At 39.4% G+C, this 26,880-nt stretch overlaps 1 protein-coding gene across 2 annotated transcripts in view; it reads right to left on the bottom strand.

Moving 5' to 3' along the window:
* Positions 1–22,702, bottom strand: part of CD86 (CD86 molecule) — a 63,258-nt gene extending 40,556 nt beyond the window's left edge. The window contains exon 1 of one of the 2 annotated variants that reach the window (XM_012476227.2): positions 22,563–22,702. The gene's annotated coding sequence lies outside the window, so the exon portion shown is untranslated. Of the gene's footprint in view, positions 1–2,347; positions 2,451–22,562 lie in introns of those variants that run through there. The other variant, XM_012476228.2, reaches the window with a different exon arrangement.
* Between the last annotated feature and the right edge of the window lie 4,178 nt (positions 22,703–26,880).

Here is a 26,880-nt window from a genome sequence, read left to right as displayed (position 1 = left end):
AGGACTTCAGAAGATAGTCTTCAATGAGTGAGGGCAGAGGCCATGTGCTTCACCTCTAGCCCTTCTCTAAAATCATTCATTAAGTATATCTCTCCACCAGTCCTGCTAGAAGGCAACTGACATACACAACCTTCATTTTCAGATGATCCTAAGCTGATCCCAATTGTATGAATCTAGAATGTTTCTGTTACCTCAGTCCACTATTCCCGGAAATGGGTGGTACTCTTGAGTTTGGCCACAAGTCACAAGCAGAAGTGGGAAAGGTGTGTAAATACCCAGTAGATTTCTCCAAACCTAGTGCTGCAGCAGGGACAGGGTTCACTCTGTATGATCCTGCCCCAGGTGCCTCCGTTTTCTGCCCGGATCAGGCACTGCAAAGCCCTCTGCTCCATGTGGGGGACATTTATGTGCCTCTGAGATCTGCAGCACTTGAGCATAGAAATTGAGAAGCAGCCCCTCTGGGCATGTACCCCTGATCTCTTCGAGGCTGGCTGTGTCCTGTGAAGCAGGAGACATTAAAAGTAACAAAGTGACAGTTTTTGTTGATGGGGTTGTGGAGGCTCATCCACACAAAAGCGTGTGGTGCAAGGGAAGGAGTGTGGGTTTGGAACTGATAAGTGGGTAACTGGTCATATGTTACAATAAGTAACTGGTGGTCCAAGGTTCAGTCCTGGCTTGACCACGGGGCCCCAGTCCAGGTATTGAACATGTTTGAGTGTCAGCCTTCTCACTTATGAAATGTGACTCAGAATCACTTCTTTATTGCATTATTGTGAAAAACAAATGAGATCTTGCCTGCAAATCACATGGCACAGAGTATTCTAAGTAGTTATTTCATCTTCATTATTACTTTCCTATTTTCTTTTCAGACTTTCCCAATTCTTTGACCTTTGCACAAAGGTCTCCCTTCTGTCACTAAAGAGGTCTGTAAACAGGTCTGTAAAATTCTTCACCTTTCGTCCAGGGTTTCTCAAACCCACAGGGCTCCCCCATGATTTAGGGTCTTCACTCACAGGGTCATCACTTCCTCTCAGCCACTCCATGTTCAGACCTTGGAAACTTCATCCTTCATACAGATAGGTCCCACCTGGGGTTTTCCTCTGGATTTTACAATCACAGTTTTTTTTGTTGTTGTTTGAAAGGGTTCATTTGATTTTCTTATTGTAGCATATGACCAATTATGCACCTATCAGAGCACAGGGGAAGTAACTCATATTTCACTTAATTTTCAAGTTTCCTTCTTTTCCTTATACTGAGCAGTCCAAATATAAACAGGCTAAATTGAAAGGCTAGCTATCAAAATATTTGGAGTAGTATTTTCCAAACTTTCATAATTCTAGCTACTAGTACCACTTCATATCCATGTAAAATCTGTTCCATTCGTTATATAGTATTTTTTATAACTTACTTTTATTTAGAAAGAAATCTTTATGTCAATACTAAATTAGAAAGCAGTACCATTTTCCATAAACAGATCAGTAAAAATGACATGGCACATTGCGCTTTGGAGTCACAGAGACCCCTGTGTTCAAACCCTGCTCCACTACTTAATACCTGTGTGTTCTTGGGGCAGTTATTTAACCTCTCTGAGCCCTGACTTCCTCACAGAAGTAACACTAAATATCTCATAGGCATGCCATGAGGATTAAATAGAATGGCATATATATGGTGCCTAGCACACATCCTGGCAATAGTAGGCTTTGAAAAAAATGTTGTTTTATTGTTTTCTCTTCCATAGCACTTCTTTAATCTACTGATTTCAGTTCCTACTTAGAGCAACCTCCTCCAATGCTGTAACATAGTAGGATTTTAAAAGGAGTGAAGGGAGCTGAATGATGAGGCAGGCAGAAGTGAGGGGAGATATGGTGTCATGGAATTCTCTTATTCTCCAACTTAGCTAGAGTTGTTGGGCTGTAAGGGACCTCAAAAGTCATCATTCCAGTCTCTCACTCAAGCAAGGACCCCTTCAACGTCATGACAGATGCATGTCTAGCCTGTGCTTTCTTACTTGTCAATTTGGGAAATTCACTGTCTGGTAAGAGAGTTAACAGAAAAATGTCTTTTTTATAAATAATTCCCAAACTACTGCCACTCACTGCTCAGATCCATAAGTACCATCTAGTTGTCTCTGTCCTGTTTTCTAGAACTACCAGAACATATTATTTTATCCTTTTATATAAGCTCCTCCAAATAGGTCAAAGCTGATTTTGTAAATTTCCTTCATAGTCTCTCCTCTCAGCTAAATACTACCAGTGTCCTCAACTGCCCCTCATGTCAATGTCTCTAGGACCCTAATCCATTGGCAGCTCTGCCACCAGCACCCTTCTCCCTGAGTTAGTCAACCTACCTCCTTGCAGAGAAGGCTCTCAGGGCGGAACAGGCAGTGACGAGATCACTTTTGTTAATGAGTTAGAGATCGAAATTAGCCTTTCAACAGTTGCAGGAGGTTGCTGACCATGGCTTTTTTTTTTTTTTTTCACATGTCAAGTCAGATCGCAACTCCCTTGCCCCGTCTTATTTGTGTGACAGGCCAGCAGTCAGCCAATCAAAATTCCTCTGACTCCCACATATGTCATCAGAGCCAAGGGTGGAGCGGGACCAACCATGATGGTGGTCAACAGTGTTACCCTTGGCTGACAGGAGGCCAAGTCCAATGGAGAAGATCAGTTCCTTGTATTTGGTGAGGAGGAAGTTGCTGGTGAGGAGGAAGTTGCTGAGGTTACTTCAGAAAGCTGCTTTCTGTGTGGGGCTGCTTCCTCCACTGCCTCATTCTCGGATGTTCTCAGGTCTAAAGAGGCCAAGGCTGCAAGGAAAAGCAACCAGAGGGGAAGAGGCTACACACGGCAGCTGGTGTGTGTGGGGGTGGAAGTTGCCCTCACCAAACTTCACCGGACAGAGTCCCCTGAGGACTACACAGTCAAGATCTACTCCGTGTGCAAGAGCCAGAAACCCATGCGAGTCTAGAAACATCTGAACATTTAGCTGAGTTTTCCAATTTCAGCCATCTGTTTGTTGCTATATGGAAGTAGCCTCTTGTGGCCAGTGGTCAAGTGTAAAAGCACTCTAGGAGGCAGCACTGATGGTAGTTTTAAATTGGAATAAATTAGTTTCCACAAATAATTAGAGCAGCATTATTTATTGAAATGTTAGTGTTTGTTTTCTCAGCTTTCTTGATGCAGAGATTTGTGTAAGGGAAAAAGCAGAAGAGATAGAAAGTCAAAGCCTTATCCAGACTTTTTTTTTTTTGTACTTTAGGTTCTGGGGTGCATGTGCAGATCATGCAGGTTTGGTGCATAGGTACATACATGGCAAGGTGGTTTGCTGCCTCCATCCCCCATTGTCTATATGTGGCATTTCTCCCTGCATTATCCCTCCCCACCCTCCACTGTTTCTCCCCTAGTTCCCACTCCACCTCCCGCCCCCGCCCCGCCAAGTGACCCCCACGTGCGATGCTCCTTTTGTGAAAGCCCACAGAAGAGATGATACAGGTGGCCTAGAGGTGAAAGAAGAGGGAGAGAGTGCTTTTGAAATGCAAGAGGAAGGGAGGGCAGGGGATGGTTGTACGGGTCCTGTGAACAGTAGAAACCCAACTACTTCTCCAGCAGTGCTCCCGAGGGGGTAGCAACCTCAGGTGTGATGGCTTACGCCTATAGAGGCAGCATACTTGGCTCAGGGGGCCCAGCCTCAGTAGATATTCCCATTCCCCACTGTGGCATGGGAGCAGGGAGCTGCCAGACTTCACAGACCACTACGGGCTCAGATACCAAGGGTGCCAACGGCAACCAGGACAGACTAGGGACTTGAGGCCCTTCCATCATTTTCCAGGTACCAGTTGAATTTCTTGAATTCTGACTGGGCTGCAGGAAAGGAAGGAGACTCCTGCGTGACCCAGTTGCAGTCTCTTGTTCAACTGGCAGAATGGAGGCTTCCAGGTGGGATTAGGTTGAGTTAAAGGACATTTTCAAAGTGATGATTTCTTATGTACTTGGATTCATGGACAGAAATTCATATCCTATGCATAATACAATCTATGTGAGAGAGGCCAGGATTTCACTGTAAATACAGTTCCTGAATTATTCTTAATTTAGAAGTGATGGAGCTCAGGACTGGGTTGTCTTCTTATTCTCAGCCCTGCTGCAAAATTGCCAATAAAGCAGGATAGTCAGCCACAGCCCCCAGGACTTGACACTCTCCTTTTAATAAAACCCTGAGGTGTCCATAGTTCCCTAACATCACCTGAGGGTGAACATAAGACATTTGCAATAAATTTTTATTTTTACTGCTGCCATAAATTGTATTTTTAAAACCCTTCCTCCTTAAAGCATAAACACATATCAACCATTATATGAATACAAAGACATACCACAGATTGGGAAAAAATATTTGCAAAAGATATATCTCATAAAGGACTTGTATCCAAAATACGCAAAGAACTCTTATAACTCAAAGATAAAAGAACAAATAGCCCAATTTAATAAGAAGCAAAAGATCTGAACATATCACCAAAGAAGGTGTACGGACAGCAAATAAGCATATGAAAAGAAGGTCAGCATCATATGTCATTAGAGAATTGCAAATTAAAACAGTAAGCTATCACTACATATATACTAGAATGGCTAAAATCCTAAAATCTGACAATACCAAATGCTGCTGAGGATATGGAGCAACGAGAAGCCTCATTCATTACTGGAAAGAATGCAAAATGATAAAACATCTTTGGGAGACAGTTTAGTAGTGTCTTTAAAAACTAAATATACTCTTACCATATGATTCAGCAGTCACACTTCTAGGTATATTTACTCAATTGAATTAAAGACTTATGTCCACACAAAAACCTACACATGAATATTTATAGCCACTTTATTCATAATCACCAAAACCAGGAAGCAACTAACACACCCCTCAATTGGTAAAGCTGTGACACATCCAGACAATGGAATATTATGCAGTAATAAATGGAAATGAGCCATCAAGACATGAAAAGACGTGGAGAAAACTTAAATGCATATTGCTTAATGAAAGAAGTCAATCTGAAAAGGCTACATACTGTATGAATCCAATGATAGAACATTCTGAAAAAGGCAAAACTGTGGAGACAGTAAAAAGATCAGTGGTTGCCAGGGGTTGGGGATAGTTGGGAAGGGTGAACAGGCAGAGCACAGGGGATTCTTGGGGCAGTGAAGCTATTCTGTGTGATACTATAATGGTGGATACATGACATTATATATTTGTCAAAATCCGTAGAACTATACAACCCAAAGAGAGAACCCTAATGTAAATTATGGGCTTTAATAATTAATCAATAATCATTTAATTGTAAGAAATACATCACACTAATGCAAGATGGTAATGATAGGGACAATTTTAAGCCACACAGGGAGTAGATGGGAATTCTTGTACTATCTGCTCAATTTTTTGAAAATCTAAAACTGTTCTCAAAATAAAGTTTGTTAATTAAAAGAAAAAACACACTAACCACATACATGGATTCCTGGTAAAGTAACTAAATTACTAATTTGACATTTTAGAGGGCTTCTAGACTAGTGGGAAAGAAAATTAGCATCAATTTCACAGTCCACATGTTCACTTGCCCATGTTGCACACTTGGAATCAAATGCTATACATAGAACCTTGTTGTGAAAAGTCTGATTTTGTATTTCTGCCTTCTATTTTGACACTTTCTGCATTTTTCTGTTGCAGAACCCTAGACTTTTATGTCAATTCCTTAGGTAAATTAAAGAAAGCCCCAGTTTTCTAAGGGCCAGATCAATTTTAGCAAATAGCTTTCAGTTCCATGTTTCTGGAGGAACATTCTTAGAAATGTAATGAGTTTCTTGTTTCTTTGAGGGGGTGATATAGTTTTAACTTGTACTTTAAAAGCAAATTTTGCATAGTTAAGCATTAGAAGTTGAGTATTTTTCTTTGTCTGAGACAAAATTTTGCAGCCTTAGCATTTATATTATACCAGTGAGTTACCGAGGTAGGGAGGGATAGACCCTCACTCTCATAACCTCTAACATGTACTCCACTGCCATCCTAGGTTGGCTTTTTCTGACTCCCTAGCTGCCCTGGGGAATCTTTTTTTTTACTTTCTCCTCATGCAAATTCACACCTACCATTAATGCATGCTAAGAAAGAGGCAATGTGTATTGTTTCTTAACTTGCATTCCATCAATTTCTGGAACTAGGACCCAGGGACACATTTTTGTCTAGATGTCTTTAAGCGAGAAGTCAGAAAGGCAAGGGACGCCAAGAGGTATTTTCAGGATTCTACAAGTGAATGCAAAAGACTGTCCGTCTTCACTTTCTCTCAAAATCACACGGTGGCTTTAGCAGCAAAATACATTTATTTGGACTGAAGACTGAATTTGCTTATATTAAAAGGTAGGTTCAGGAAAATTTGTCAAAAGAGTAAGCATTAGGGTGTATGCATTTTAGAAAAAGTGTCATTGTACTGGGGATACGTATAGCCTTCAGATGTGCAGTTGCTTTAGCAGAATGGGCAATGCGGAAGATGAGGAAGATGAGCTCCCGGGTAGAGCTCAGGATAGTGACAACCACAGCATGTGGGGGATCAGCAACCCCATACCCAGGGTCTAAGTGAGGTCTATGGCCTGATGGAGACAGGGCAGAATGGAATCAAGGTGTGCTGGGGCATGCCCAGAATCAGGAGCTCCTGAGAAGTGTGTGGAGCAAGGTCTATCCCCTGTGGGAGCAGGCCACAGGGGCCAGTGAGGACCTGGACCACAGGGCAGGGAAGCAAGGCTAAGCCAGAGAAGGACTGTAGTGTGGGGAACTGATGAGAAGGACTGTAGTGTGGAGAACTAATGGGCTCACAACTCACCCCATGGACACTAAAGACAAGGATCTAGTGGCAAGAAAACATACGGAGCACCTTTCCTTCCTTGCCTGCCTGTCGTGTATCCCAACACCTCATGGAAGTGGTTGGCCAAGGCTTCAGAGGTGTTGTCAGGGCTGCGTAGGAATTGGCAATCACTGTTGACTCTAGGAACACACAAATATGCACATTTTCATGCTTTACCTTTGTTCCTACCCATCTTCAAATCTCAGTAATGTTTCCCATTTTTAAATAACACCTTAAAATTCACAGATGTAATTGCACCATTTGGAATTTCTGTTTTTTTAAAATTTCCTTCATTCAGTCAACAAATGCTTAACTAGCCCTGACTGAATGAAGGCCCTGGATTGCTCTTGAGATCTAAGGTGAGCTAAGAAGTGTGGTCCCTGCCTTCCTAGAGACTATAGTTGAATGCAGGAGACCTACACTGATCTAATAAAGACAAGGTGCTTGCCACCAAGTGATTTTCAACAGTTACAACTTCAGTTATGTATCATGTCCTCATGATTAAACACCATCTTAAGAGCATGAGGTAGTCTAACTAGGCTGTGTAGGTCACAACTAAGAAAATTTTTCCCCAGTCTCTTGTCTCAGGAATAGGTTTCTCGACATACCTGTTCTCCTTCTCTTCATGTTTTAAATGGTTAAGGTGTCTGCATAAACATTTGTCGTGGATAACACTGTATAGAGAACTTCCTGGGGGAAGGATGGTCTAAGTGATTTAATTTCCTTTCCAATTTATTACTTTTGTATTCTAGTTATTCAGTAGGATTTATAATCTCATCGTACAATCTTAGGACTTCTTCTGATAGGTTATACAAAAGATGGTCTATTATTTAACAAATAATATAACTATGTAAAATATTTCTAATACAAATGAAATGTATACAATAGCACATTTAAAACTTAAATAACCAATAAAGTACCAACATCTGTGATATTACTTTTCAGAACTCAAAGTAAATATCTGATTTCAAACGTTATTTTTTCAATCTTTAGTCTTACCTGGGAATATTAAACCAATATTTGAAAGACTGTGACTGTGAATTTAAGTGACTTGTTTGCTTAAGGGTGTGCATTTACATATTCCGAGAAACTGTCATTTCTTTACAAAGTCTGCGACATTTGTCATTTTCTTTATAACCTCAGTTAGAAGAAATGAAATGAGGTAACATTCTAAATGTAAAAGTTGCCTGAAGATTAAATCCATATTTTTTTCTATGTGTGCAGGGAAAGGGATATAATACATAACAGAACTAACACATTTTAACAAATAGCAGCATATTTAAAATTTGGGGAAGCATGAAGATCTGTGAAAGCACCTTATGTAAAATATTTATTTGAGTATAAATTAAATGTACATTATAAAGTAAAATATTTAGATTGGGGTATATAGAACACATGCAATATGACTAAACTTGTTAAAAAATAAAACCAGTGATTTTTTCAGCGGTTTTGTTTTTTTTTTAAGTTTCCATTTCACAACAGAGGTGGGGAGGAAGCACTGCATATTCAAAGACTTACTTCCCTGTGGCATCTTCATGACCAAAAGCAAGGCACGTAACACTTCTGTGAACCCTTAAAAAGTGCATTTGTCAAGCTGGGCTTGTAGTTTTCCAGTTGGTGATGCAGAATCATAGAGTTGCAATTTTCGTAGCTCCCTACTACTTCCATCACATGCTTTATCTGGAAGATTTGAAGGGTCTGCCACCACACAGAGCCATTACTGAAATAAATTTTCCAGTAGAAAAAGATGTCACTCTTTCTATTCTTCAGCAATGTGAGTAAGGGATGGCCTCTTAAGGCTATCCTTTTCAGAGTCACAGTCTTGAATATTGGTTTAATGCTCCTAGGTAAGACTAAAGATTGAAAATATAACGAGTTTGGAATCAGATATTTACTTTGAGTTCTGAAAAGCAGCATCACAGATGTTGGTAATTTGTTGGTATTTAATTTTTAAATGTTCTACTGTATACATCCTTTAAATGAAGAAAAGTGTCTTAATTTCAGCTTTACTCAAGTCTTATTTAAGATTGCAAACAATCTTAACTTGCACTAGTTGGCTACAGTTTTAATGTGAGGAGTTGGAATTTTTAGGAAGGACAGCATTTGTAAACCAATTTGATCTTTGCATGTGGTGGATTGGAGAAAAAATATTGCATTTGAGTTGCATTTTCACTGTACAAGGCCTATTTGCATACAAACAAAAGAGATTATTTTTAAAGGAGGTTTTCTGTGTTTTTGTTTTGGTCTCTTGGGATGACTGTGGTAAGGAAGATGGGACCAGGTCATTTTCACACCTTGGATTTTACACGTTGTGTTTATGTCACCCTGTATTCTTTCTTCCTCACCACCCATTTTCAACTCATTAGTGGCCAGTTTTGGAGTCTTTGTCACCTCTCGTCTGGACAATTGATTGCAATAGTCTTGTAGCTGGTTCCCTTCATTATAACTCATGGAAAACAATTTGATTATGAAACTTCCTTCCTTTAAAGACCCACTCCTTACTCCTCACTAGTTAGTGGTCACGCTTCTTAACAAGACACATAAGGCCCTTCAAAGTGTGAATTCAATTTTTCTCTTCTGATTTTATCACCCAACCTGCACAACTGCCTCCAGAACCCATACAACAGTTACACTTGAACCGTTCACTATTCCCTGATCATCTTCCCTACTGTCCCCCACCCCAGACCCTTTGAAACCTTTTTGCCCTCTTTCCCTTTGTGCAAGTGATTTCTTCTGCCTGGAATGTCTTCCCTATCTTCTCTACTGCAAAACTCTCCTCTTGCTTACAGATCCAGATCACTCCACAGTTGGAGCCTGAACCCCTCCCTCTTTTTTTCACCATATCTTTATCTTATTCAGTCCCTGTTCACACTATTTTTCCATTATAACAGTTTCCTCATTGTGTTAAAAATCCACTGCTCATACAGTTGGCCTGTTCTGAGTTCCACAAGTTTGGGGAACATGTTTCATTTCCCTTTGCACTCCTGGTACTTTGCATAGTAAAAGGCTCAGAGTGGAGGCTCAGTAAATGTTTATTTATTGAGGTCAATATCTATTAACTGATTACTATAGCTAGGCACTCTGCTAGAACTCTAAGGCACTCTAAGTATTTTAAATGCATTACTTCATTTAATCTTCACAATAAATATATTTTTTAAAAAATTTATAGGTGAGGAAACTGCCTTTCAGAGGGTTTTGGCCACCTGCCTAGAATCACACAGCTAGTGTGACCCTCAGTCTTTTAGCAGGATATAGAATTGAATCTGTTTTCATTTCTAGCTGATAATGCAATGTGACTACCGTTAGAATGCCAGATAGATGTCAGTATCCCTTTCTTGGCCAGAATGCTGAGCAGTTGGGCAGTTTTTGAGTAAGTCTGTCTACTCTGCTCTTTACTAATTGTGCAACCTTAGTTACTAATTTTTTCTGAACCTCAATTTCCTCATTTTTTTCAATGAAGAAAATAATATCCTAACCTATGTACTTACTGTAAGGATTCAGGGACAACACCTGCTATGATTTCTGCATGTCCCTGAGAAAATTCATGTGTTGGAAATTTGACAGCCACTGTGGCAATGTTGAAAAATTGGGTCTTTTTTTTTTTTTTTTTGAGAGAAGGTCTTGTTCTGTTGCCCAGGCAGGAGTGGACTGGCGCAATCATGGCTCACTGCAGCCTCAACCTTCTGGACTCAAGTAGTCCTCCCATCTCAGCCTCCTGAGTAGCTGGGACCACAGACATGCACCACCACATCAAGCTAACTTTTAAATTTTTTGTAGAGACAGGGTCTTGCCATGTTGCCCTCTCTGGTCTTGAACTTCTGGGCTCAAGTGATCCTCCCACTTTGGCCTCCCAAAGTGCTGGGATTACAGGCATGAGTCAGCACACCCAGCCCAGGAGGTGAGTTTTTAAAGAGGTGATTAGGTTATTAAGTAGAATTAATGTCACTCTGGTGGAACATTTTGTGAGAGTGAGTTCTTGCTCTCCCAGGATTGGATTAGTTCCTGTGAGAGTAGGTTGTTATAAAGCAAGCCCACCTCTCATGTTTTGCCCTTTTCACACATGCCCACTTCTGCTTCCCAACCAAGTTTGATGCTGGACAAGGTCCTCCCCAGAAGCAGTCACCCAGTCTTGGACTTTCCAACCTCCAGAATCATGAGCCAAACAATCTTCTTTTTTTATATATTACCCAGTCCATAGTATTCTGTTTTAGCAACAAAAAACGGTAAAGACAGCATCCATGTAAAGTTCTTGGCCTTGCCCCGGTCATCACAATGGTCACTTGTTTCTTCTACTCTGAGCTATGCACTTGATATTCCTTCATTCACCCTCTTAATCCTTACCCTCTGAACGTGGAAGTCATTCAACCTTCTAAGTGACAAAGAAACTGAGGCTCAGAAAAGGTAATAACTTGTCTAAAGTTCCTTTAACCTAAGGAAACATTTTTCCTAAGGGCCCCAGAACTGAATCGTTCTTGACTGGGACCCTCAGTCAAATGCCTGAAGAGTGTGTAAAGGGATCACTCTGCCTGCTTGTGTGAAAATAAGATTAGAAGCATTTAAGGGGCTGGATTTTGGCTTGTTTTCTTTTTTTTTCTAACTTTTCCCCTGCAGCCAAGAACACTTAACAAGCCAGAGAGGTCACCTGGAAACAGAATCTTGGGTCAGTCACAGAATGGACACATTAACTTTTCTACTGCCTGTCATCTAAACTCTCCATTTCCTTCAAATTTACATGTCTTTGTTGAGCCCCAAGTTAAGTTTTCCCCCTCTCTCCCAATTCAATTGCTTCCAACACCCAGAGATCTTGAAGAGCAGAATGCCAACGGCCTTTTCCTTAGAATCTTACCTCCTCAAAGGAGTGGACTGGCTGAGTCCAGACTTGCAAATAATCTTCATTTCTGGACTCCCAGTTCTCACCTTCCTTGATCCATAGATTATTCCTTCTTCCCTGTTGCTGCCTCACTTTCCAGACCAAATTTCTCAGACTCAGGCATCTGCAACATCCAAGCAGCTCATATAAATGAGGCAAGCAGGCTGCACAGGAAGAGGAGGGCTTGTACCCCATTGGAAGTTGGACAGCCTCTGCCAGATTCACTAGTTGTTACTATGCAGGATTGTTGGCCCACTGTTACTAGATATTCTTACTCTCTGGAATAGCTGGAAATCTAAGTTTATGTGAACTCTCCAGATTTTTGAAATATTGGCAGTTAATTATAATTAAGGTTTTTGTTTGGTTTTGTTGTTTTGATGACTCTCTGTCTATGGACCATTTCTAGTCCGCCAGCTTTTACTTTTTAATCCCTGGCTTTTACCTTTATCATATGGTTGCCAGAACTTGTTTTGGACCTGGCTCAACACAGCTCTCTCCAAGCTCAAATCTTTTCATCCACAAACGCTTCTGCTGCTAGAAGTAATGTCTTCCTTCCCTGATCTGCCATAATATATACAATGGTTGTTCATAGCTTGGCTCTGGAATCAGATTGGCATTTGGAATACTGGTTCTGTTGTTAGCTATGTAACTAAGCAAGACTCAGTTTTCACTTGTGGAAAATCAGGGATAATACTACTTACCTTCTGCAGTTACGTTGATTAAATGAGGTCATACATGTTACAACATAGTATGCCATAAGTCCTGCCAGATGCCAAGACATATTAGCTATGGTGATATCTCTTCCTATAGAAGCTTCTAAACAGGATTTATATCTGATTCATCTTATCTTTCCAACATTAAATAAAACTTTATTGAATAAATTAATAAGCAAATAGTTCCAGCCCCCTACTTTCTAGTTCTGACTCATTACAACCTGGGCCCCAACATAATATTCCTAAAATATTCCATTTACAATTTTCTCACTCTCTCCTGATGCACTAACAGAGGTCAGAGGTAAAACTGGTGGTTTACACCAAACCAACCCTCCATACATGGAGCCATTATGTGAAAATCAGGATTTCACTGATAAGTTTGCCTTTCTGGCTCCTCTTGAAATAGAAGACTTGGCTGTTCTGAACCACATCCTTATACACAGGACAACAGAGTGGTGACCAGCAGCACTCCTCGAAATGGGGCTCGCCTGTGGGCATACACAGCTTCCGCCGTTCATACGTCATGGAGCTGTACATAAACCACAGGCCTTCATCACTCACTTCCGTCATCTGAGGATCTATGTTGGCCACTCCTGGCGTAAGGGCTGTACCTCGCTACTAGATTACTTTTCCACTTGATTTCATCCTGCTCAGCCGAGCAATGTAATTGTACTAGAAGATTTGGCAATTTTAGTCAAATTTCCATATTTCCATAATTTCCTATTTCCATAATCCCACCAATCTGGAGGTAACTACTATGACTATTTTGACATATTTGTGCTCCAGCATCATCTCCACCTTAGGAGTAGCTGCCCTTCATTGTCCTGCTTCGTGAACCCTGTTCTGGATGTTCTGTTCAACTATCTGTTCTGGATAGTAGAGAGGCATGGTTTACGCACTGCCTCAAAGGCTGCCTGTGAGTGACACTTTCCCTTCCCCTTTCCTTCTCATTTGGCTGATTCATCTGTCCTCAGATGGTTTTGCATTAGCTGACCTTTTGGAATTGTTGGGCAGCTCCTGATGCAAGATTAAAGAACATTGGTTTGTTGATTTGTTTTGTAAACCAATATTTATGTCACTATTTTCCTGTGCAAATATATTCTCAATTAAAACACCAGCTTCTCAATTCCTGATATGGAGCTTTCTTTCTAAAATTCTCCCTAGGCCAGGCGCAGTGGCTCATGCCTGTAGTCCCAGCACTTTAGGAGGTTAAGGCGGGCATATCACTTGAGGTCAGGTGTTTGAGACCAGCCTGGCCAACATGGTAAAACTGTGTCTCTACTAAAAATATAAGGAAATTAGCTGGGCATGGTGGCATGTGCCTATAATCTTAGCTACTGGGGAGACTGAGGCATGAGAATCACTTGAACCCTGGAGGTGGAGGTTGCAGTCAGCTAAGATCACACCACTGCACTTGCACTCCAGCCTAGGTGACAAAGTGAGTGAGACTCCGTCTAAAAAAAAAATGTCTTTCTATGTACTTCATTTTTAGGAACCATTTACCAAATAAAGCACGTATTGTGGGCGTTGTTTTCTTTATAATTCTGTATGTAGCTTTATAATGTCTTCTCTCATTGAAGAGTCATTATTAACTTCATTTTAAACTTACTTAACTATTCATCTACTTATTTAGGTTCATTCTTATTTTTCATTGTATTAAAAAATGTAATAAACATTTTGGTGCACAAATATGTTTCTGTATCTCTTATTATTTAATTAGCTATATCCCTAGAGGTAAAATTACTAGAGCAAGATATATAAACATTTTTATCATTAAGAAATGGTAGTTTATATATCTTCTAGAATTAGAAGTGTAAATTTGAATACAGTTCATGATTACTAATGAGCAAAAAAACCTTTATAAATGAAAAGCAAACTTAAAATATTTGAAGTCCAGAAAGCTAAAAACCAGGTTTTCATAGACAACTTCATGAAGGCACTTACATGATTACTATTATAGAATAGAATTTTATTTTAATGTTTTTGGCATCCTTCCTTACATAAAATTTATTTTAGGTGGCTTCGTTGCTTGACTTTCACCTGATTCACCTGCATTTGGCATGCCCTTCTCTTATCTATTGTTAGGAGGTCTACCATAGCAACTTCTAGGTTATAGGTAAGAGTCCATTTGCTGGAAATCAATCAGAAAAGGCAGAGCTAAAGAACTCCGAAAAATAAAAATAGCGGAAATATAATAGATTTTAAAGCAAAGAATGTGAGTCCTAAAATATTTTATTTCCATAGGACTTCCTGTCCATTATAAATTCTTATATTCCTCGTGGCATTGGCAAGTGCTAGTAGCCTCATCTTACAGAAAACACTGAAGTTCAGGGAGCTGATATGTTTCCCGGAGTTATACCACTAATTAGTAAAAGATGATTTATTAACTACTTATTATTTGACATCAACCGAACTGACTCAGAACCCTGGCATTTATCTGAGACATGTTACTGCCTACAGACAAAGAGGAAACAACTACTTTCGTGCTCCTGTGAAACTTTACACACTTATAAAAACCTCTTATAAAAAATCGCCTTTGATATATTTACCACAAAACTGAAATTCTTGAGGACAGAAATCATGTTTACTCATCTTTGGTCTATTTTTAATGTTTAGAACAGTGCCTGAAACAAAGATGATGAAAAAACTGAAAAAAAAATTTACTAAAAACATAGAGAAATTGACAGTGCCCAGAATGGGTGTCTGCCTGTACAGTCATTTTTAAGACTCTTGATATATGCTGATAGATTGCTTTCCAGAAATGTTCTATCCATTCCTAGTCCCACAATCAGCAGAACAAGGAAGTACCTCTTATTTCATACTTACTAGCATTATGACTCCCAACCCTCCCAAAATCCACATAAATTGTTAATTTGAAACAGGAAAATATCTTATTTTTGAATTGGCATTTTAAAAATATTTAGTAAAGATTAACATTTTTGGTTTTTTAAATTACTTTTTAAACTTTTTATTTTTAAATAATTATAGATTCAAAAGAAGTTGAAAAAATGTATAGGGAAGTCATGTGCACCCTTCACCCAGCTTCCTTCAGAGGTAACATCTTGCACAAACAGTTTGTGTTACTATTCACTCACTGTGGAACCTTTTTTCCCCCAGATTTTTACTATTATGAATAAAGCTGGTATAAATATTAATGTACTGATTTTTGCAGGAGCATACGTTTTTATTTCTCTGGGATCAAAACACAAAAATACGGTTGCTGGGTCACGTACTAAATGCATGTTTGGTTTTGTAAGAAACTGTCAAACTGTTTTCTAGAGCGGCTGTACCATTGTACATTCCCAAGAAGCAATGTATGCATGATCCAATTTCTCTGCATCTTGCCAGCATTTGGTGTTGAATTATCTTTTATTATTTTATTATTTTAACCATTTTTATAGGTATGTAGTGGTTTTAATTTTTTCATAAAGGCAAGTGATGTTGACTGTCTTAGGTGGTTGTTCACCATCTGTATATTTTCTTTGGGGAAATGTCTGTCTTTATCTTTTCCCCGTTTTTCTAATTGGATCGTTTGTTTTACTGTCTAATCTGATACAGAAAAATATCTCATTGGTGTTTGAATTGGCATATAATTCTCTCTTTAATATTTAGTGAGAATGACCTTTTTGTCATGTTTATTTCTTTTTAAAACAATTACTGAATTATTAACTGCATTAATTGCTTTTGCCATTTCATAATTGTGGGTTTCTATTTCTAAATAGACTAAAAAAAAGTATCAGCCATTTCATTTGTATTCCTCACAGTACCTTAAACTATCAGGCTCTTGATAAATATTTATTGTTTAGTTGGTTGAAAATAGTAGTAAGATCAGGGTGGTAATCTAGGTTGGCCTTTTGGGTTAAAATAAAACCTTATTTTAGGTTTACCCAGTTTTACCAGTTTCTGGCCTGTATTGACTAATTGGTTTACTTAACTAAATGTTCATTCCTTTTATTTTTACTTGATGTTTTAGTGCAGTTAAATCTGACTAATTTGACCCCCAATAATATAGAGCTGTGACATTAGGATTGTTTGACTTATCATATTCCGGCTACTACAGAAAGACTAATTTTGACTCAACGCTTTCTAAGAAAATGTTTTAATACTTCTCTATTCCAGTATCCAATGGGTTTTTTTCCTGTTCTGCTTATTGATATAAATTATAAACGATCCCTGAAATTTCTCTTGGGTTTGTCTTCTTCTTTACATCACCAGATTCACCAGAGGCTTTACCTCTGTGAAGCCTCAAATCTCAACTTGCCTCTGAACTGACAATACAGAATAGAATCTGTATCTGTACCTAAAATCCAGCATGTTAAATGACTGCTAAAATTATTTTCTTCCAGAAATCCTTCTCAAACAAGTTTTGGGTGGGAAAAATAAAGTATTGAATTTTATTTTTGGTTAGCCTTTTTTTTTTTAATTTAAATTAATTTTTTTTTTCAGGATGGGAGTGTCACTATGTTGCCCAGACTAGTCTCAAGCTAAACTCCTCACCTCAAGCCATCCTCCCACCTCAGCCTCCTGAGTTGCTGGGATTACATGCATGAGCCATTGACCCTGGCTCTGTTTAACCTTTAAAACAGAGGAAGGAAGAACTCTGGGTCTGGCTGGCTTGGCTCCAGATTATTTCCACGGACAGCAGAGGTGCATTTACTCCAGTGAGGAGGTCTCATTGTATCACCAGATTTTCTGCAGGAGACCATCTGTGCTGCCTCTATGTCCCCAGCTCTCCAAAGTCTACTGCTTCCACTCAACTGGGAGAGCTCTGCAAAGGTCACTGAAGGCCTCTCGACTGACATTTTCAGTCATTCTCCTACTTCACCTTTCTGCAGAATTTGATGCTGTGACTACGCTCTGCTTTGTGAAATGTTTCTGCTCTTAATTTAAGTGACCTAATCCTGTTTTGGTTTCTTTCCCTCCTCTCTGATGCACTTATTCACAGCTTCTTTTTCTGGCTGTATGCACTCTTGACCAAGTGTATTAGTTTGCAGGGGCTGTGGTAACAAAGTACCACAAACTGGGGTGGCTTAAACAATAGAAATTTTTTTTTTTTTCTGGAAGCCAGAAGTCCAAACTTAGGGTATCCACGGGGTTGGTTCTTTCTGAGGGTTGTGAGGAAAGGATCTGTTGCGAGCCTTTCTCCCTGGCTTGTATGTAGATGGCTGTCTTCTCCCTGTGTCTTCACATGGCGTTCCCTCTGCTTGTTTCCTCTCCTTACAATAAGCACAACAATCATCTTGGATTAGGACCCACCTTAATGACCGCATTATAATTTTATTATTTCTGTAAAGACCCTATCTCCAAATATGGTCAAATCCTGAGGTCCTGGGAGTTAGGACCTCAACATATGAATTTTGAGGGAGCCACAGTTGAACGCTTAACACTTACTGACTAGAGTCACCTTTCATGTCACAGCTCATGTGCTCAACATGGAAGCTTGATAAATATGCTCTTTCCATGAATGTAGTCTCCTCTTTCTTGCATCCATCTCCCCACTTGATTTTTTCCTTTTTCTTTTTTTTTTTTTTTGAGATGGAGTCTTGATCTGTCACCGTGCTGGAGTGCAGTGGCGTGATCTCAGCTCACTGCAACCTCCACCTCCTGGTTTCAAGCGATTCTTGTGCCTCAGCCTCCTGAGTAGCTGGGACTACAAGCCCACCTGATTTATATGATATCACTTTTCTCCTGGGCTGCTCCAGTCTCTCTAGCTCTTCCTCAGTATCTGTTGTAGATTCTTCTTCCTCATCTCCCTCCTTAAATGTCAAGGATTTCCAGGTTCTGTCCTTGGTTTCCTCTCAATCCTCCATCCTCTCTGCTACTGAATTCACCCACAATGAGAATTTCAACTATCAACTGTACTTATGTAGAAGACTCTTCATGTGCATTCCAGGTCATCCCTGTTTTTTGAACTTGCACCTAAATATCTACTTGTCTACTTGGATATCTCCATCCAGCTGCTCCACAGGCCCCTCAAACTCAACATGACAGAGAAGGAATTCACCATCTGTCATTATCTCTGCCTGGCCCAAACCCACTCTGCTTCCTGTACCTTCTATTTTGTGAAGAATTACACTATGCACTTAGACCTCTCCTTCCCTCCCAGTGTCTACATCTCTCAAAAACCAAATTCTGTCCATTCTGGTGCTTAAATATCTCTTAAATGTATCCTTTCCTCTCTGATCCCACCATAACTGCCCTGGTTTCATGCCCTCATCATTTCTCCTTGGCTTATTCCAGTAGTTTTTTAAATGATCTCCTTGTCACTCCAAATCAGTTCTCATTCTTCTGCCAGATGATTTTTTGTTTTTTTGAGACAGAGTCTTGCTCTGTCGCTCAGGCTGGAGTGCAGTGGCGCGATCTCAGCTCACTACAACCTCCACCTCCTGGGTTCAAGTGATTCTCCTGCCTCAGCCTCCTAAGGCACATGCCACCATGCCCAGCTAATTTTTGTATTTTTAATAGAGACAGGGCTTCACTATGTTGGTCAGGCTGGTCTCGAACTCCTGACCTCGTATTCTGCCTACCTCAGCCTCCCAAAGTGCTGGGATTACAGGCGTGAGCCACCGTGCCCAGCCTGCCAGATGACTTTTTAAAGTAAATCTTTATCATGATTCTTCAAACTTAGGCTGTTCCTTTAGGATGATTATAGCTGGATGCCTTGGCTCTGGGATCCTTGCTGTGGCCCCACTTAGCTTCATCATCTATTATTACTATCCATTAGGAGTCTTCTCGAAGCTATACTTGCAGTTCCCCCATGCACCTAGACCCCATTTAACTATTTAATCACCCAGGCCTTGAGACTTTAAACCACATTGACCCACCATGAAGCCCATAGCTGGTGGCCTACAAAAGCCCCACGGTCTCTGAGTCATCTGTTCTCTCTTGCACTAGCTCTTTGCTCCAGGCTTCATTCCTGCTTCTAACTTGACTTTCGATTTCCTTAGCCTCATCTGCCTTTCTACCACTTGGCTTCCCACTGTGATCAGTCACTCCCTAAAGGCTGGACTTGTCCTTGGGTACTGCTTGTTTCAGACCAGCTCCTTCACCCCAAAAGCACAACCTGGGGTTGTGTTGCCAGGCTCAGAGGATACTGAACATTTCTGATGGAAAAAACCTTCCTCCATTCTGTTCCTAGTAATGCCATTAAGTGGTTGTATAATCCTGGACAAATCACTTTTCCTCTGTTTCTTAATCCAACAGCAATAGTAATAAAAACTACTAACAATTCCTGAGTACTTAGCAGGACAAAGTTCTAAGCACATTAAAATCTCAGAACTACTTTACAACATATTACCATGTTCCCATTTTACAGACAAGAAACTGGGAATTACAATGGTTAAGCAACTTGGTCCAAAATCACATAGCTTGGAAGTTGGGGATCTGGTATTCAAACCCCAGCAGCCTGGTTTCAATGTGTGGCCACTTAGCCACTGTACTTAGCCACTGCACTCTCCTCCCTTTCAATATGCAACTCACCCGAGAGAGCCATGCAGTCATGTCTGTAAAATAAAGGAAGAGTGCTCCAGCCTGTTCTAAATATAAAATTCTATCAAAACATGACTTTCAAGATCTAATGAGTTATGGGTAGAGGGGATGTATTTTGAAAAAGATTCAAAAGATGAAAAAGATAAACGCAGAGGGCTAAAGCCCCAACTATTGAATCTTGCAACTTGCAAATGATCACACACCACTAGATGGTTGCTTCTCTGAGAAAAACCAGCTGTTGTGTTTTTTTTCTCTTAAATATTTAGCTTTATTTTTCTGCCTGCAGGTGGGATTCAACTTCAAAAGCACACAGTAGAAAATGCAAACTACCTATATTTCTGATTAACATTGTTTGTTTACATGTAACACGCATAAAAGTAGCAGCACTATTCATTCTGCATTTTTTTCTTTAACTACCTTATGAATTGTTCTACAATGGAATTTTAAATAATTACATGGCATTCCATTATGGATGTCCCATAATTAATCAATCACTTGTTTTCAAACGTAAGTTGTTTCTAAGATTTTCCTTATTAGAAACAATAGCAAGAAAAATATCCATCACTAAAACTTTACGAACATGTATTATTATGTCTTAGAATAAATTCCTAAAAGGTGAATGACTTGGTTAAAGGGCATATATACTTTAAGGGCTTTTGATATGTATCACTAGATTATTGTCCAGAAAGATGATGTCACCATTAGTGGGCAACTAGGGTATAAATAATCCTCCTTTCTTAGCAAGATGGAGGATTCTTGCTTGCTTGCCTTTTTTTTTTTTTTTTTGAGATGGAATCTCACTCTGTCGCCCAGGGAAGGGGTGCAGTGGCAGATCTCGGCTCACTGCAACCTCTGCCTCCTGGGTTCAAGTGATTCTCTGGTCTCAGCCTCCCGAGTAGCTGGGACTACAGGCACGTGCCACCACGCCCAGCTAATTTTTTTGTGTTTTTAGTAGAGATGGAGTTTCACCATGTAGGCCAGGATGGTCTCAAACTCCTGACCTTGTGATTCTCCCACCTTGGCCTCCCAAAGTGCTGGGATCACAGGCCTGAGCCACTGTGCCTGGCCCTTGCTTGCTTTTTAAATTTTAATATTTACCTCTCTGATAGAGAAAAACAATGATACTTCACTGTTGTTTAAATTTGCATTTATTTCATTTCTTAGGAGAGTAAACATTGTTTAATGGCTATTGGTTCATGACCAATCTTCAGGCACAGTGAACAGAAAGAATCTTAACAAGAACAATATAGACAGCAGCCTGTGGTTCTTTAGACCTCTACAGGTAGTGCTAGCATAATTAAGTAGTATCTCCTCTATGGTTCCACGAAAGTTATTAATTCCAAAATTCTTTTTTTCTTCATACAAGTATAACATTTCAAAATTCCACGGTGGCTCACGCCTGTAATCCCAGCACTTTGGGAGGCCGAGGCAGGTGGATCACGAGGTCAAGAGATCGAGACCATCCTGGTCAACATGGTGAAACCCCGTCTCTACTAAAAATACAAAAAATTAGCTGGGCATGGTGGCGCATGCCTGTAATCCCAGCTACTCAGGAGGCTGAGGCAGGAGAATTGTCTGAACCCAGGAGACGGAGGTTGTGGTGAACCGATATCGCGCCATTGCACTCCAGCCTGGGTAACAAGAAAAAAAAATTCCATTGGAGCAAAAGGAATTGTTACTTGAAAATTAAATTTTAGTCTTCTAAAATGAAAGCAATGACGCTGTTTCTCAAACCAGTAAGCACTGAGTAGATGAAAGTTACTTCAGTTTTCAAAGAACAGTAATTATAAATACATAGTGACTGGCGCCAACTGCCACCATCCAAGAGAGGGGGGGATGTGACTCCTTCCAGGAAGTCTCCACAGCAAGGAGAAACTTTCTGGTGCATAGCGAAACAGACAGGAAAGATTTTAGCTCTACGCCTTATGAACAGTGTGACCTTGGGCAAGTTATTTAACCTCTGTAAACCACAGTTACCTCATCTGTCAAACAGAATGATGATATCTTTCCAAAAGTCATTGTGAAGAATAAAATTCAGTGAAATAACATTAGTAAAGTACACAGCACACCATGCATGTTTCAATACACAGTAGCTAATTGAAGTACTCTACCTCCTTCCACTACCCCACCCTGCCCAGAATCTCCCATGGCCTGACTATGACACATTAACTGAGTTTTGCATTTTCTCCTAATACCTCTTTTTTCTCTTTCTTTTTCTGGGTCTCTCTCCCTCTACCTTCTCTATCTTATTTCTCCACCCTCAGACCAAACTGACCCTGGTAGGCAAAAAACTCATTCTCTGTCATTTGTCATTCTTACACAGATATTTTAAAAATTCCTGATTCTTCACTTAAAATCAATGACTGTAACATTCAGTATTTGAATAACAAATTTACAAAACAAAAATTAGGCACCTAAAAATATACATATAACCACCACCAATAAACTGCTTTGGGCATTGCAAATAATTCTCACTTTCATGTGACAAAAATCTATTGTAGAAAAAAAAGTTTCTTCATTTAGGAACTAAGTGGAGGACACACATCGAAGCACCATCTTCAACCTCAGCCTTTCACTGCGGTCACAACTCATAACTTCTCTGCAAAGAATAAGAATTATCACTCACCACTGGGGAACTATCTTGGCTGCTTCTGCTGTGACCCAATATCTGGAAATGATCCCACTCGTCCGTGTATCTGTGCTAGTCCCTTATAGCAGCAGAGAGGCAAAGCTTTCGCCCTGTGCAAGCCTTCCTCGGCAATGACTGTATACTTACCCAGCTAACTTTCTTTAATAGAAGCTGTTCCTCTTTTCTCTTCAGATTTCGACCACACTTGAGGAAGAAATTTAACCCTTTTCTTGCTGTTTTAATTCATTGATGTAGGTCTAAATGTATTACAAAATATATAATTCAGTGGCTTGAGCTTCAGACATAACGTTAAGATGAGCCTGACTAAAAAACTCTCCCCTCTTGAAATTCCCTCCAAAACCTACAAAATAAAATAATTACACAAAGAAAACAAACCTCTGCATCTACAAAATAGAATAAAGGGACATTCTACAGATTTTTGGTAAGATGATAAAAAGTAATTTATTACGGATGTGGATTGGGAGTGAGTAGTTACCCACCCCTTCCAATTTCCACAACCAAGGTGTAGAAGTTTCACTGAGCTGAGGTGGGGGTGGGGGGTGGGGAGATGTTCTCCTGTAAGAACTGCATAACCAAGGAGGGCAAACAGGAACTACTGCTTTCATTATTTTATTCCCATGCTAGCCAAGGATTAAACTGATGAAAGAGAATATTCTGAAACAGAAGTCTGAAAAAAAAGACAGCATTATAAAATTAATAGATGTCCCTAAGAGACAAATATAGAATCAATGAAGCATAAACTATACTAGAAGATATTTCCTTGTATGAACTAAAATGGGCATCATCTAGAAACTCAAACTGTTTTGTATATCAAAGCAAAATTTATGGAAATTGACTCTCATCCAGGTAAATCATTGTGAACATTTTAAATTCCAAAGACAAAGCTAAAAACAAAATGAAACCATAGGATGACTAGAGAGAAACAAAAGACAACATGGCATCTTATTCAACTCTAAGTGGCAAAAAAACCAAACCAAAACAAAAAAACCAGAACAATATCTGGAGAATTTTGAGTTGGCATTATCTACCTAGATGAGATATCAGTTTAGTATCAAGTCAATAGAAATATGTCATCAAGCAGGCAAGAAAACAATAACTGCAACAGAAATACCACCACCAAGACAGCCTTCCTAAATAAATTATTTAAGGATATATTCCAGAAAAATAAGAAATGAATTAAAATAGAAAGCCTTAAAATGGAGAAGCCATGACTGAAAACACTAGTGCTGAGCTTTAAGCAAGTTAAACATGTAGAAATAAGACTAAATAATTGTAAATTAGTTTAGACCAATATGCTAAATAGGAGAAGCTTATTAGAAGTATATTATGTTATTTTAAGGAAGTTTAAAAATAACAGATGACATCACTGCTAACTAGAGCAAGGAAGCAAAATCAACACATTATTAATCTTCAGATAAGAAGCTAGAACAATTACTATTTTACCAACTTTGATAATTTCATCTGGATTTGAGAATTTTAAAAAATGAGGATACAAATAATAAAAAATAAATAATCTATCTTCAAAATTATTGTAGAGCAGGATTGCAAATAAAATAGTATTTATAACTACATGACACATCAAAAATAAGATGAGATTAAAAAATCCATGTAAACCTCATGTGTTATAAATATTAAATATTAAAGGTATGGAATGTCATTTTTCAGTTTCTTGGTATATATGTATATACTCAAATTTCAGTTTCTTGGTATCAATGTATACACTCAAATTTTTATTTAAGATAGCATAAACATTTTCTCCTGTTATCATAAACTTTTAGTGGTCATTAAATGGTACATTAATAGTACATCAAGTATACACAGTAAAAGCTGGCTGCAATGGCACACACCTGTAATCCTGGCTACTCAGGAGGCTGAGGTGGGACGACTGCTTGAGCCCAGGAGTTTGAGACCATCCTGGGCAACATAACAAGACCTTGTCTCACACACACACAAAAGGTATACATTGTAGTAAAATTATCTTCCTAACAGACAATTTTAGCTTTTAATATTTTTATATTATAATTTTCTAATTAATATATTTAGTATATATATTTAGGACTTTTTAGTATTTATTAGTTATCCATTACTGTATAACAAATTATCTCAAAACTCATTTGCTCAAAACAATAAATGTTTAGGGATTAATATCCAGAATATATTATTAAAAAAAAAACTCCTACAACTTTGCAGAAGAAACAACAAACATTAAAAAGTAGGCAAAGGAGTTGAACAGACATGTCTTCAAAGAAGATATACAAATGGCCAATACTCACATGAAAAGATGCTCAAAACCACTAGTCCTTAGGGAAATGCAAATCAAAACCACAGTGAAACGTCAGCAAGATGGCAGAATAAGAAACCCCAGCCTCTGCTCCCTCCCACAGAGACACTGATTTAACAACAATACACAGGCCAGTTCCTTTTGTGAGAAATTCAGAAGCTGGCTAAGAGGCTCCATCACACTAGGTGAGCAAAAAACTAGCTGCACTGAAGCCAGTAGGAAAATTCATGGCACACCCTCACTATAGTCTGTCCTCTTGGCACAGTGCCACAAGGTTAGGGGAAAATTCCCAGTTCTTGGTTTCTTCCTGAAGAAGAAATGAGAAGACTAGACCATACATCCAAAGTTCTGAGTTTTTGGCCAGGCCCAGTGGCTCAAGCCTGTAATCCCAGTACTTTGGGAGGTTGAGGTGGGTGGATCACTTGAGGTCAGGAGTTTAAGACCAGCCTGGCCAACATGGTAAAACCCTATCTCTACTAAAAATACAAAAATTATCCGGGCATGCTGGCACATGCCTGTAATCCCAGCTACTTGGGAGGTTGAAACAGGAGAGTTGCTTGAACCCGAGAGGCAGAGGTTGCAGTGAGCCGAGATCACACCATTGCACTCCAGCTGGGGCGAAGAAGCGAGACTCCATTTCAAAAAAAAAAAGTTTTGACTTTTTGGGGGGCTGCCTGAAGGACTAGCCTCTGTCTCACCTGTCTTAGAGAGCTAATGGGACCCATCATACTCTAGATGCCTGTGGGATACTGAGAACAAAAAAACACTGGGTGATATAGTGCTGTCCTAGAGGGTTCTTGCTACAGCAGATACAGACTGATATAGTTCAGTGGCCTGTCCCTAGGGGGCATGGAGAAGAGTAAAGCATGCAACCAGTATTCCAGCTTTTCGGGGAAATGGGGAGATGTCCATAGGATTGGTTTGTTTCTTGCCTGTCTTGAATCACTGACATACTCTAGATGCCTGAGGCCCCATGAAAAGAAACCAAAGAGCTGAACAGCATGATGCTATTTCAAGGACCTGCGGTGCAGCAGAGGCCAGTGCAGCTCAGTGCCCTCTTCTTCAGAAGGGCAAGAGAAGAATAAAACATGTGTCCAGAATTCTTGCCTTTCAGGGGGCTGCCAAAGGGACTGGTTTCTGTGTAGCTCAACTTAAGGCAGAGAAGGTCTAATGTACTCTAGAAGACTAGGGGCTGCCAAGAACAAAAAAAGAGCTGGACAGTGTGCTGCTACTTCAGAGGACACACACTATAGAAGATAAACAACAGAGGGAGCAAGAGATTATGAGCTTGTAAAAAACAGAAGCCAGAAAACCTCTCTAATTAGGAATCTATGTGCACAAGTCCAGAGAAAATGTATCCACAGAAAATGTTTGAGAGTTCCCCAGAATTTTTAGCCAGGCCGATAGGTGAAGATCTTTCCCAGTACAAAGCCAGCTACTAAAGACTGGAAGAAGTGGCTGGTTTTTTTGTTTGTTTGTTTGTTTTGTTTTTTAATATGCAGATACCAACACAAAGTTCTAAGAAATATGAAGACACAGGGAAAATAGGGAAAATAATCAAGTCAAAGAAACAAAATAAATCTCCAGAAACTGAGCCTAGAGAAACAGAGGTATATGAATTATCTGACAAAAAAATGATAAGTAACCATCATATTGATGCTCAATGAGTTCAGTAAAGCGATGCATGAACCAATGAGAAGTTAAATAAAGACAGAAAATGTTAAAAGGAACCAAATAGAAATTTTGGAGCTGAAGAATGTAATAACTGAAGTGAAAAATTAACAGGAAGGGTTCAACTGCACACTTGATCAAGCAGAAGAAATAATCAGTAATTCAATTACATGTCATTTGAAATTATCCAGAGGAGCAAAAAGAAACAACAAAAATAACAACAAAGAAAATAAGTGAAGAAAGCCTGAGAAACCATCAAATTGATTTTTTTTTTTTTTTACAGTGACGTGATTTTATACCTTTCTTACTTTCTTTTGTGGAAATTCCATAGGTGTTTTCTTT

This window comes from Aotus nancymaae, unplaced genomic scaffold (assembly GCF_030222135.1).
Source record: "Aotus nancymaae isolate 86718 unplaced genomic scaffold, 86718_ANA_hifiasm-v0.15.2.pri h1tg000011l, whole genome shotgun sequence".
Lineage (NCBI taxonomy): Eukaryota > Metazoa > Chordata > Mammalia > Primates > Aotidae > Aotus > Aotus nancymaae.
Note: the sequence above shows the minus strand (reverse complement) of the source record. Positions and strands in the feature narration are given on the sequence as shown.